This window comes from Nicotiana tabacum, chromosome 3 (assembly GCF_000715075.1).
Source record: "Nicotiana tabacum cultivar K326 chromosome 3, ASM71507v2, whole genome shotgun sequence".
Taxonomy (NCBI): Eukaryota; Viridiplantae; Streptophyta; class Magnoliopsida; order Solanales; family Solanaceae; genus Nicotiana; species Nicotiana tabacum.
This window is the reverse complement of record NC_134082.1, coordinates 27,328,620-27,342,353: the sequence shown is the minus strand read 5'-3', so window position 1 is coordinate 27,342,353 and position 13,734 is coordinate 27,328,620.

Below are 13,734 nucleotides of genomic sequence, written 5' to 3'. Positions count from 1 at the left end.
AGACATACTCTATCGTCCGTATGATCGTCCCAGACATGTACCCGGCTTTGGAGAGATATCAAAAGGGGTTTAGGTTCTTCTAGGTTTGCAACTTACTGTTACAGGTCTTGTTGTTAGAACATCTCCAAAAGGGAAAATACAGTCAAGAATTTCCACGAAGGCCGTGGAATTATCACATATCCTTCCATCATCCCAAAAGAATGAACTATATTCCTGACATGTTTGCTCAACCGAAGGACACTGTGGGATGGGTACAACTTTTCGAAAATTTGACTGATGATCAAGTCCAGTGGATGTTTGAGTGGTTCCCTACCGATGATTTCATCATCAGATCCAGATATTTTCCACACTTGCTATTGATTGGGTTGAGGGGAATATACCCTTACACTCCTCTCAAGATTATAAGACAAGTAGGTAGGAGACATATCATACCACGAGTCGCTAAGATGTGTCACTTCAAAGCCAATTTCCAAGGTGACACCATTCCTTATAAGAACGAAGCACAACACATGTGGACCTTGAAGATTATTGTGGAGAAGGATACTATTGAGCTAGACCGATATCATGTAGGGTACTCGTACCTTTACCTTTCGTGGTTGGAGGATAAGATAGTTGGGTTCTTTGAGCCGATGGATGGGCTAGGAAACAGGATCATAGACTAGGTTGCTAAAGTAGAGATGAAGTACAATAAGCTACAGAAAAGAGTTCGAGAGTCTAAAGCTGAGCATATGCCACTACATAGGCTGATATGGAGATGTTTAACGAGTGGAAAGAAAGAGCTGTTAAATCCTGAGAGAGGTTGGAATATCTAAAGTATATTTTAATGGAGTTGGAAGGGAAGATGAGAAAAAGGGTCACTGACTGCCAGAACGTTGAAAGAAATGAAAGAGGGCATCTGGCAAGACCATTCCTACTGCTAAAACTACGCGAGTTGGGAGAATTGATCGACAGCAGGATCCGGTCTTATCGCCGACAGAGAAAGAAGAATACATCTGTTTTCTAAAGGAATATGGGGACATTTTTGCATGGTCATATAATGACATGACTGGTTTGAGCATGTCCATAGTGGCTCACAAGTTCCCTACTAATCCCATACGTCTGCCGATGAAGCAGAAACTCAGAAAATTCAAACCAGATATGAGCCTAAAAATCAAGGAGGAAGTTACTAAGCAGATCAAAGCAAATGTTCTTAGGGTTTTTGAGTACCCAACTTGGTTAGCCAACATTGTACCAGTTCTGAAGAAAGATGGAAAAATCAGAGTATGTGTTGACTATCGGGATTTAAACAGAGCAAGTCCCAAAGACAACTTTCCACTACCAAACATACATATCCTGATCGACAACTACGCCAAGCATGAACTCCAATACTTTGTGGATTTCTTTGCATGCTATCACCAGATTTGGATGGACAAAGAAGACCGCGAGAAAACCATTTTTATTACACCATGTGGGGTATACTACTATAAAATGATGCCACTTGGTCTAAAGAATGCTGGGGCTACTTACATGAGAGCCATGAAAACAATCTTCTATGATATGATATACAAAGAAATAGAGGTGTATGTGGACAACGTCAGTATCAAATCCAAAAGGACCAGAGATCACATAGCGGACTTGAGAATGTTCTTTGATAGGCTAAAGAGGTACAACTTGAAGCTGAACCTCGCAAAGTGTGCATTCAAAGTTCCCGTAGGAAAGTTAGTGGGATTCATTGTCAGTATTCGTGGGATCGAGATGGATCCATCTATAGTCAAAGCTATTCAGGAACTGCCACCACCTAGGAGCAAAAAGGACATGATGAGCTTCCTAGTACATCTCAACTATATCAGTCGCTTCATAGCACAATCCATAGTTATATGTGAACCTATCTTCAAGATGCTGAGGAATGACACCGAAACAAGCTAGACTGAGGATTGTCAGAGAGCTTTCGACAAAATGAAGAAGTACTTGTCCACACCACCAGTCTTGGTCCCGCCAGAGCCGGGACGACCTTTGCTGCTCTATTTATCTATATTGGATGGAGCCTTCTGATGTGTTCTGGGACAACATGATGAGACAGGAAGAAAGGAACAAGCCATATACTACTTGAATAAGAAGTTCACACCTTACAAAGCATGGTACTCTCTACTAGAACGCACTTGCTTTGCTTTGACCTGGACGACCCAGAAGTTGAGGCATTACTTCTGTGCATGTACAACATACTTCATATCCAGAATGGACCCTTTGAAGTACATATTTCAGAAACCCATGCCAACTGGGAAGCTAGCCAAGTGGCAGATACTGTTGAGTGAGTTCGATATCGTCTACATAACTCAAAAGGCGATCAAAGGGCAAGCATTGGCAGATCGTCTTGCTGAAAATATGGTGGGAGGAGAATACATACCCTTGAAAACATATTTTTCTGATGAATAGGTGTCATTCATAGGAGAGGACATAACCGAAGTATATGACAGTTTGAGGATGTTCTTTGACGGAGCTGCAAATTTCAAAGGAGTGGGCAATTGGAGCAGTTTTGGTATCAGAAACATGTCAACATTATCCGGTATCTGCTAAACTCAGATTTCCCTGTAGCAACAACATGACAGAATATGAAGCCTGCATACTAGGACTTAACATGGTAATTGACATGAATATTCAGGAGCTACTGGTAATCGGTGATTTAGATTTGCTTGTGCACCAGGTACAAGGAGAGTGGGCCACCAAGAATTCCAAGATATTGCCATATCTACACCATGTACTGGAATTGAGAAAGTGGTTCACGAATATAGAAATCCGGCATGTGCCCAGAATTCAGAATGAATTTGCCGACACATTGGCCACTTTGTCATCCATAATACAACATCCAGATAAGAATTTCATTGATCCTATACCAGAGAGAATTCATAATCAGTTGGCATATTGTGCCCATGTTGAAGAAGAAACAGATGGAAAACCTTGGTTCCATGACATCGAGGAGTATTTGGCAAAACGAGAATATCTGGAGCACGCAAACCACATCAAAAAATGCACACTCCGAGGGAATTTCTATAAAAGAACTCCTGATATAGGATTGCCAAGATGTGTCGATGCAAAAGAAGCTTCTAAACTACTTGAGGATATACATGCTGGGACTTGCGGCCAGCATATGAATGGTTTTGTTTTTGCCAAAAAGATACTTATGGCCGGTTACTTTTGGATGACCATGGAGACAGATTGCGTCCAGTATGTCAGCAAATGCTACCAATGCCAAGTGCATGCTGATATGATAAAAGTGCCGCCAAATAAGCTAAATGCAACAAGCTCACTTTGGACATTCGCCGCCTGGGGAATGGATGTCATCAGCCCGATTGAGCCCACTGCTTCAAACGTCATAGGTTTATTCTGGTAGCCATTAATTACTTCACAAAATGGGTAGAGGTTGCATCCTACAAAGTTGTAACTAAGAAAGTCATCACATACTTTGTCGAAGATTATATTGTTTGCCGATACGGAGTTCCCGAGTCAAATGTCACTTATAATGCAGCCAATCTCAATAATGATCTGAAGAAAGCCATGTGTGAGACTTTCAAAATCAATTAGAAGAATTCCACAGCCTATAGACCTCGGATGAATGGAGCCATAGAAGTCGCCAACAAAAACATCAAGATGATACTAAGGAATATGGTAGAAAACCACAGGCAATGGCATGAGAAACTACCCTCTGCTTTGTTGGGATACCGCACTACAGTATGTATGTCAACTGGGGGAACTCCCTACATGCTGGTTTATGGTACCAAAGTTGTTATCCCAGCTGAGGTAGATATTCCTTCTTTAAGAATCATACAGGAAGCTGAACTCGGCGATGCAGAATGGATAAGGAGCCGCTATGAACAACTAGCCATTATAGATGGAAAACGGATAAACGCAGTAGGTCACGATCAGCTTTACTAGAATAGAATGTCCAGAGCTTTCAACAAAAGAGTCAAACCGAGGCAATTCGCACAAGGACAGCTGGTGCTGAAGAAGATCTTCCCACATCAAGATGAAGCTAAAGGGAAATTCTCTCCTAACTAGTAAGGTCCTTACATGGTTCACAGGGTTCTAATAGGAGGAGCACTCATACTTGCAGAAATGGACGAAGAAAGCTTGCCAAAACGAATCAATTTAGACGCAGTCAAGAGATACTATGCTTAGACTATTTACATTTCCTCATCTGATGTAATTGAACTATGCTTGATCTGATTCCCGTTTAAGAGGGGATACGTAGGTAGCCCTGTGGTTCGGTCATATCATAATAAAATTTCCATTCCCCCCAGGATCAAAAATTGAGGCAGAATTTTAAGGACCCTCAAAATTCTGGAGAAAGTCCAGCCAACGCCCTCGCATACCAGAAAGTAAGAAATTGGTTAAGAAACTGGGGTCCTTCTCAAAATTCAGAAGAAGGTTCAACAAGTTCCGTCACTCGCAAATGGCCGAAGGATCATCCACCCAAGCTGGGGCAGAATTTTGAGGAGGACCCTCAAAATCCTAACATGAGAAAGCTGCAATGTCTCTGAAATGTGTTACAACCACTAGTTCGTCTAAAAACTACTTGATACTTCAATATGTTTCTAAAACAACTTTATCTTTATCAATAATTGCATATTTTTAAAAACTTTATTTTTTCGTAACAACCAGGTGTTACCCAGGGAAACTCAAACGAGGCCTCCAAACGGAGTAAAGCAAGGCCAGCGGACAAAGGCACGAACCAACCTTCTCCTCGCAAAACTCACAATTTTTTTGGACCGTAGGCACATTAGACGTAGCGGTAAAATTCGAAAAAAATATATACACGTAACAAGATCACTATCAATCGGGCCAACAAACACCGAATATATCTCCAGCTAAGAAATATGCTATCCTTATTTGCTACTCGTTATTTGCATAGTACTAAACATTGTCCCGCATATCTGCATGAAGCCAATCCTTGCCTCCATACTTGCATGAGGCTAATCCTTGCCTTCATACCTGCATGAGTCAAATCCTTGCCTCCCTATCTGCATGAGGCTAATCCTTTCCTCCATACCTGCATGAGGCTAATCCTTGCCTTCATACCTGCACGAAGCTAATTCCTGCCTCCAAATCTGCATGAGGCTAATCCCAGCCTCCATACGTGCATGAGGCTAATCATTGCCTCCCCACTCGCATGAGGCTAATACCTGCCTCCATACTTGCATGAGGACAATCCATGCCTCCATATCTGTGTGAGGAAAATACTTGCCTCCATATCTGCATGAGGCTAATCCTTGCCTCCGTATTTGCATGAGGCTAATCCCTGCCTCGATATCTTCATGAGGCTAATCCCTGCCTCCATATCTGTATGAGGTTAATTCTTGCCTTCATACTTGCATGAGGCTAATCCTTGCCTCCATATTTGCATAAGGCTAATCCTTGACTCTATATCTGCATGAGGCTAATTGTGTGTGGTGAAATCAGGGGGACAAATTTCCCCTTGACATAACTCTTCGAAGAGTGACCTCGAAAACACGGGATCTCGGGTCAGTCGCTTCCCTCGAAACCTGTCGATTCCTTGCCAAGAATAACATTGGTTGAAGCCCTAACGAATGCAGGAACCCCCCCCCCCCCGAGGAATGCACCTGGGGTCAATCAGATCTACTCAAGCGGCTCGACGTCAGCCCATATGCGACGTAAAGCTAACAGGCTGCTCATTCTTTTTTTTATACTACACATCTTGTACTTAGTTTGGGAGTCCCCTTACTATAAAAGGGGGTTCACCAATATCTTGTAGAGCAGCTCCGATCATCCTATTCAAAGGCAATAATATCTTCTCTCTTCCTCTCTCTCTAATTTGCTTATTCCCCTTGGCTCAAAGCCATTTATCTTTGGTCATTCTTCTTGTTTATCACTTAGTACTGACTCGAGGCCGTCTACGTATTCATCGCCTCTTAACTTGTTCTTCATTATATATCTTAATATCGACCGAAAGAGCCTTTTCTAATTACATCTTTAACTGTTATCCCATCCACGACTATCCCCAATAGTTCGAGATCGATACTAACGCTGACCCCGAGGTCCCATCGACCATCTCTACATCCCGGCAACAGCCCCCACCTTCGATTTGGTTACTGCCTCTTTTTACCTCGCATTTCATCATTAAACATAGCATTCTTAGCATTAACTGATCTAACAACTAGCTCGAGAATAGATCACGTTTTTTTAGAATCCCATTTACAAATTTGATTGGTGTTACCATTTTCACGGTAAACAGTTTGGCACCCACCATGGGGCTAAAAATAATAGTAATTATTTTCTTGCTGGTTTTGATTACCCAAATACACATCAAATTTCACACTTTTTCTTGTCCAAGATCCTTTGACTTCGGGCCAAAATGTCCGGCTCTGTAAATGGAGTTGAGAACGACAACATAAAAAATCATGGGGAAAATGGTGTGGTTGTCCCGGCCGTTGGAGCACCTCCACGGAATCCTGATATCTCTCCCGGACCGATCCTAGCAGACGCAGATTCATAGGACGCACAACAAATCGATGAAACTTCTCACACCAATAGAAGCGTATGACACACCGACCAATAGGAAGCTCAAAAAACACTGGCCCGTGAAGAACAGGAAGCTAGTCTTCATGTTATTTTTGAAATATTGCAGGCACAACAACTGGCCATTGCTCAGCTGCAAAGCCATCCGAGAACCTTCCGGATCGCTGGTATACCTAGGAATGGGGCTGACCCCACGAACTCAGGACAGAGCTTATCCAATTTCTTGGTAACAATATCGACTATTTTGCTTGGTCCCACCTAGATATGACAGGTGTCCCACCAGAAATAACCTCTCACTGGCTGAGCGTCGATCCTAAATTCAAACCTGTGAAGCAGAAGAGGAGACCACAGCCCGAGGTAAAATACGCTTTTATCAAAGAGGAGATAACAAAACTTCTTAAAATCGGATCCATTAGGGAAGTAAAGTATCCTGAATGCCTAGCTAACGTAGTGATACTACCAAAAAAAGGGAATAAGCTAAGGATGTGTGTAAATTATAAAGATTTAAACAAATCATGCCCCAAAGATTCCTTCCCGCTGCCTAATATCGATCGTCTGATTGATGCCACGGCTGACCACGAGACATTCACCTTCCTCGATGACTACTCGGGGTACAATTAGATCCAGATGAACCCCGAGGATCGGGAAAAGACCTCATTCATCACGAAATATGGTACATATTGCTATAACGTGATGCCCTCCGGGCTAAAAAACGCAAGGGTGACATACCAATGCTTAGTTAATAAAATGTTCGAGCATCAAATAGGTAAATTAATGGAACTATACATTGATGATATGCTAGTTAAATCCCTACGCGCAGAGGACCATTTGACCCATTTGCAAGAAACTTTCAACATCCTCAGAAGCTACAACATAAAGCTCAATCCCAAAAAGTGTGCCTTCAGAATAGGCTCGGGCAAAATCCTGGGTTTCATGGTCTCAAACAGGGGGATCGAGATCAACCCCGACAAAATAAGGGCCATCGAAGAAATCACCGAGGTGAAAAACGTAAAAGTCGTCCAACGGCTGACGGGGCAGATCGCGGCCCTAGGCAGATTCATATCGAGGTCTTCAGACAAAATCCACCACTTCTTCGCCCTACTCAAAAGAAAGAGCAACTTCGAATGGACTCCGGAATTCCAACACGCCCAAGAAGGATGAAACGCTATACCTATACCTGGCCGTGTCCGAAATAGCAGTGAGTGTTGTATTAGTCCGAGAAGAGCACGGTATGCATCTTCATGTGTATTATGTAAGCCAATCCTTGGGGGACGCCGAAACCCGGCAACCCTATATAGAAAAATTGGCGCTCGCACTAATAAGCCCCTCGAGCAAGCTGAAGCCTTACTTTCAGTGCCACCGCATTTGTGTCCTATCGACTTATCCTCTCCGGAGCATACTGTACAAACTTGAGTTGTCGGGTCGACTGGCCAAATGGGCCATTGAACTCGGAGGATATGATATCAATTATTAACCTCGGACGGCCATTAAGTCCCAAATACTGGCGGATTTCGTGGCCAATTTTTAGCCATCCCTCGTCCTTGAGGTAGAGAAGGAACTTATACTAAAATCAGGCACGTCCTCCGGGGTATGGACCCTGTTCACGGATGGTGCCACAAACGTTAGAGGATCCGTACTCAATATAGTCCTAAAGTTGCCCGTCGGCGACATAATCAGACAGCCCATAGAAACAACAAAGCTTACTAACAATGAAGTCGAGTATGAGGCTATGATTGTAGGTTTGGAGTTGGCTAAGGGCTTGGGAGCGAGGTTATCGAGGCAAAATGCGATTCGCTCCTCGTGGTAAGTCAAGTGAATGGGAGCTACGAAGCCCAAGAGGACAGGATGTAGAGATATCTGGATAAGAATGGACCTTAGTCCATGTACCCCTAAAGCAGAACAGCGAGGTCGATGCCCCGCAAGAACCCGTGATGAGGAGAACAAAAATATCCATCACCAGGGAAAAATTGGACTCAGGGATATATTTCGGGACCAGGTCAGAGTGGATGGCCCTCAACAGAGGTTCAAATGGGTTAAAGAATTAAAGTGCGATGTCGAAGGATTTTGGGTTTGTTATGTAGCTGAGGACTGGATTTTGCAGCAAAGTGTGAGGAATGTTGATACCCAATTTTTTTCCTATATATTTTTAATATGCAAAATACTTTCAAAATAGCATATATATGTATGTATAAGTATGTTCAAATGTTTTATCATTTTTTCTTAATTTTTAAAGATTTTTAAACCAATTTATTCCCCTATTTTATTCATAAAAATCCAATAATAATTCCCAAAATTATCATTTTGGTGATTTGTTTATTGGATTCTCATATTTATACTAAAATATAGCTAATATATGTTTTGCATATTTTTATAAATTGATTTAGTATTTTTAAAGCTAAATTGCATATAATGGCAATATTAGCCTCTTTTAGATTTAATTGCGTTTATATCTATAAAAATTAAGTCCAGTATTTTTAATTTGATAATTATGTACTATAAATCATTTTAGAACCTTTAATTTATTTATAGAAATTATTTTATTATTTTTTATAAATCAAATAGGGAAAATTAGCTATTTAAATTTTAGCCCCATTTTATTTCAATTATAGCCTGATTTGAACCCAAATTGAAGCCCAATTTCCCCTACCCAATTGCAATCTGAACTGACCCAAACCCTATCTCATTAAAACGCCCACTTACCCATTTTAATCTAGGCCGTTGATCCTTCAAGATCAATGGCCAATATTTACCCTTCCCTTTTTTAACCCAAACGACCCCTTCACCCTAACTCATTCCTCACAACACGCCGCCTCTGATACCCCTCCTCTCCCAAATCCTCTCTACAACACCCTTTAACCCTAGCCGCTGCTACCCTAATTCGCCCTAATCCATGGCCTTCCAAGGTCATCGAAGACCTGTATCAGCCTCTCATGGCTTCTACGTGTTCGTTTCTGTGGTCTCATGACCAGATCATGAATGGGCTTGGTCCAGACTTTGCTCGATGACTGTTCTTCGGTCATCTTTGATCTTTCTCCAGCCAACCATGGCCATTCGAGTCAGGCCTTTGACTCTCCTGCTTAGATCAATGGCTTTCAATGCCTTTCTCGTCACTTGGGGTTCTTTTACAACGCTAATCTCTAAGGTTCTTTCGATTTCTTTCAGATCTGCTTCAGATCTATGTTTTCTTTGAACTTCTAAGCATTTTTCTCAAAGTTTCTTTTAAAACTTTGCTTTCAAAACTCTTTACCTTTTCCGATTATGATTTTCTTGTTAAGTTATTTCAAAACTTTTCTCTGATTTTTGACATGTTTTGCTATGTTTGCTCATATTGTCCTTCTATCTGAGTTTGCATGATAAAAGTCCTGATTTCTTTTGGGGTTTCTGAGTCGATTTGCTAGTATTTGTTTGATTTACTTGTTTATTATCTCTAGACTCGATTGGTGTTGAAAACCCTAATTTATTTTGGGTTCATTCGAGTCTCTTTAGCAGTCTACTAAGTATTTGTGTAATCTATTTGTTCATCATCTTTAAACTCAATTGGTTTCGAAAACCCTAATTTCTTTGGGGTTTATTCGAGTTCCTGAAATTGTTTGTGCAATTCATTTGTGTGAAATTGCTCGACTTAATTTGAAATTCCTTTGTTTCAGCATATTTTTTCTTTATGTGATTCATTTGGTTATGGTTTCTTACTATCTTCAAAACTCGACTATGCTTTTTAGAAGGGTTTTTCACTTAACCCGTTGCATGCTTCTGATGCTCTATTTTTTTCTCTACTACTAAGTCAATGAAACTTGACCTACGTGACTATCATGTTTCGAATGTTTGCTGTCTACTAACTTTGTGCTATTATTGCATGTTGTTTCCTTTTGCCAATAGTTTGGCCTCGCATGTCTAGTGTTTGTGCACTCTTTATATGTTGAGTTTCCTTCTTTGATTGACCTTCAATTGTGTGAATGATTTCAAACTTTTTTTTTTGTGAAAATCTTATTTCACTCGCCTGTTAAGGTTACTTGATTTATTTCCTTGTTTTGCCTTACTGAATCCTTTCCAAAACAAGTATATTCATGTACTTAGACTTAATCACTTACTCAATTGTTTTACTACTTCTTTTATAGCAATAATCAGTCTTCCTATAAATTGATTTCTTTCCTTATTTTGAACCTGTCACTGCCCGTTAAGCAAGTGATCCTTTAATTAAAGGCAATTACTTGTGTAATTGATTCTGAATAGTGATTGTTTCCATGTCTATGGCTTATTACTTCTCTTTCACTCGTTTTCAAAAAGCTATAAATACCCTGTACTTCTCTTCTTTCAAAGACACGAACACAAGGCATAAAATACTTGAGTTCAGACACACACTCTACTAAAATATCTCTCTTTTCTCTGTTGCTACTTGTATTGCTGCCTTACCTAGCTGGCTGAAAGCCAAGGCTAGGCTATGGGAAACCTGCTTATTTTTCTCTACATTTGCATTTTACTGGTATGTTCTAATTAAGCTTCTACACTAACAACAACATGTTTCTTTACTGTCTCTTTCATCCTTGTTTGTCCCCTATTTGTATTTAACCTAGTACCATTATTAAGCATTCTTTAATCTGCCCTTTCCTGTTCTGAATGAATGTTTTGTCCACTACTTACTATAACTTGTGAATCCTAAATGCCCACCCCAATGTGTACTTGTGTTTGGTTTGGGGCTTGACAGCATTGGACATTGTTGTGCATGACCCAAACCCGATTACCCTAGGATCATAACCCCTATGTTTCTTCCAGATGTTATGTGTTCTGATTGGTTTATAAGTATGTCAACACCTTCTATTGATGTGCATGCCCAAAACTGATCCACGCCTAAGTGCATGGGCTCCTTGCAATGGATTCCCAACCCTTGACCCCCCTTTTGTATGAAGTTATTAACTCTATGTGTTATTGATTACTGTTTCCCTATCACCCTTTAGCCCTCTCTTTTATCCCCCTCAGTTTGTTAAACTCTGTTCCTGCACTTTCACTATCCTCTTAGAACATAAGTTCTGCCCACCTTGTGTGAGCCTTGCCTTGGGACCCATGAGCTTCCTCTGAACTTGGACACATAAGGGCTGGCACTTCCACACTGCACTCATCTCTATTTTGGTTATGTAAATTGTGTGTGAGCACTGCCCGGGGTCCTATTGAAACCCTTAGGGAACTTTGACACACTCAAGTCTGAGAAAGGCTTTGAATCAATGGCATTTGAGGTAGTTTATTCCATAACTCAAAGAGGAAGTCAAGAATTAGGCTTCCTCTGGTTGTAACTTTTCTTTGAACTTTTTTGGTATAATTCATTATTTCTGATCTGTAATAATTTGTAATAAACACTTGGAGCTGGCTAGTGAAAAGGGTTGGGTAATCATGTTTGCTCAAGGGTAGAAAGCATGCCTATAGGACTTTTTCTTTTTATTCTGCGTGTTCAATTCTACATTTTAGACACCATGTCTATAGGGTTTATCTTAATTTCTTCACGATCAATTTCACATCTAGATAACCTGCCTATAGGACTTATTTAAAATTCTGCCTATTTGTTGTCACTTAGATATCATATTTTAGGTTCTAAACGGCTATAAGTATCATGTTCATAAGGTTGAAATCAGTATAATATATAGAAATCATGCCTATAGGGATTTCCAAGAAAATCCTATTCGTTTCCATTAACATTCAATGTTAGATATCATGCTTATAGGGATTACCAAGAAAATCCTGTTCGTTTCCATTAACATTCAATGTTAGATATCTTGCCTATAGGGACTAAAATCATCAAATATTAGATACCATCACCTACAGAATCTGAAACTATTTCAATTTCAAATCAGTTCGATTCTGAACCAGTTCGATTCCGAACTAGTTTTAAACAACTTTCCTTCTTTATTTAACGAGGTTTAGCAAGCATGCCTATAGGATCCCAGACAATTCGTTTTAAGTTGTTGCTGCTTTGCCACACTTTGAATCAGTAAATAGGTACCATGTTCCTAAGAGCTCACCCAAACACTTAGGCAAGCCTTAGGTAATAACAACAATAAAATTTTAATCTGCTTTTGTTGGTTGCTACAACCAGCAGGCAGACCTGATTCGGACTTCTTATCTGAGTTATATAATAAACTGATCTATCTCAATAATTAAACCCCCCTCTAGTATTTTAATCAGACCTAAAATGTATATGCAAGTCATGTTATTTATGTGTTTTTTTTTGTTTGAGGAGGAATACATGGGTCTTTATCTGTTTATATGCTTCCCCAACATGCAGTATTATGTGTTTTGTATATCGCCTTAGATTTTTTCCCTTTGAAACCAAAATCAGCTTAATATCCCTCCCTTTTAGGAATAGTAGTCCTAAGCTCCTCCAGGACTGATAGAAATGGGACGAGTAATAGCATGCAATAGTGATCAAGACTTATCTGCGCTTTAAACACCTTAACGGGGTGTGAAGGGTAGATATGGATATGATGACCGGTGCACTAATACAATGTGTATCCCCTCTTTTGAGAAGTGTCATACCGGGTATCGCATTGATGTGATCCATATTAAATACAAACCAAGGACCCCTTTACATTCATCAACATGCTTAGTTATAACTCTTTCAAAACTTTGCTTTATTTTATCATTTCTAAACACTTGTGTATTTAGAATCCCCTCTTATGTGAGCCTTGTTTGTCTACTTGTTAATTGCACAAATTCATAATCAGCTATCTTACCAGGAACCACACTAGTGGATCCTGAGGGGTGCGTAACACCTTCCCCTTAGGATAATTTCAAGCCCTTACCCTATCTCTAGTTATTCAAACGAACTTAGAATTAAACCCTATTGGTGTCCTAATGCACCTTAAATCATTAGGTGGTGACTCTTCAAATTGCAAAACCTAGTTCCCAAAAGGAACGAGCTATCCCACACCAAATGTAAGAAACCCGATTTTGCGAGAAAAAGGGGGCACGACAACGTGTACTCGTAGATCTAGGTAGCTCGGCCAATATTATCAGGTCGAGGGTGATAGAACAGTTGGGACTGCTCGAATGGATCGTGCCCGCCACTCGGGTCCTCAATGGGTTCAACATGGCGAGCTAAACAACAAAAGGAGAAAACGTCCTTCCGATTACTGTGGCCGGCACAACCCAAGACACTAAAGTCCATGTCATCGAGGGAGATATGAGGTATAACGACTTGTTTGGGCGACGGTGGATACACTGCATGAGAGCAGTACC